At 48.6% G+C, this 845-nt stretch overlaps 1 pseudogene; it reads left to right on the forward strand.

Moving 5' to 3' along the window:
• LOC116100033 overlaps nt 1-845 on the forward strand; it is a 2,832-nt pseudogene that overhangs the window by 1,215 nt on the left and 772 nt on the right.

Consider the following 845-nt stretch of genomic DNA (forward strand, 5'->3'; position numbering starts at 1 on the left):
CCAGGGCCTTTGGCAAGTCTCAGTCTGAGAGGGAAACCACCAGATGTTTCTACAGAAGCATTCTTAACGAATTCATCAATTCCCTCAAAACAAGAGGAAACTGTGGAAAACAGAGAAAGAACATTAAAAAGACCCCTGCTCCAAGATCAAAAGAATAGTTTAGAAGATAATAGGACTTCAAGTAACTCTCCCTGCTGGCCTAGCCCTGGAAAGGGAAGCATAGATGGCAATGGGAGCTGCAATGAGAGTCTTGTTCCTAACACAAGAGTCCCACAGTTTATCAACCTGAAAAGGGACCCTAGGCAAACAGCAGGACGGAGTCAGCAGACAGCTCCCGAAAGCAAGGATGCAGAGAGCTGTAGAAATGGAGACAAGCATGCTGTGTCTGCTCCATCGCACAACACAGAGCCCGTAGCAGAGCCCCTCAGTGGAGATGGAAAGCTGTCTTGGCTAGAGAGGAGCTCGTGTGGAGAGCAGAATGATGACTCACAGGCTGCGCCAGACTCCTCCTCAGCAGAAAACGTCAATTCCTCACAAGCAGAGCAAGCCGATCCCTCACAAGAGGATATTTCAACACAAAATATTGAAACCGTCCACCCGTTTAGAAGAGGATGTGCTACGACATCGGCTCATTTTGGAGGTGGAAATACATGCCAGTCAGAATTTCCTTCCAAAAGCATCGACTTTACTTCCAGGTGTAAGAGCCCCCAAGCGAGGTCAAACTTTTCAGCTATGAGGCCACAGCAACCCAACCTCCAGCACCTCAAGTCTAGTCCTCCTGGATTCCCATTTCCAGGACCCCAAAACTTCCCTCCCCAAAGTGTGTTTGGATTCCCCCCACATTT

This window comes from Mastomys coucha, unplaced genomic scaffold (genome assembly GCF_008632895.1).
Source record: "Mastomys coucha isolate ucsf_1 unplaced genomic scaffold, UCSF_Mcou_1 pScaffold20, whole genome shotgun sequence".
Classification (NCBI taxonomy): Eukaryota; Metazoa; Chordata; class Mammalia; order Rodentia; family Muridae; genus Mastomys; species Mastomys coucha.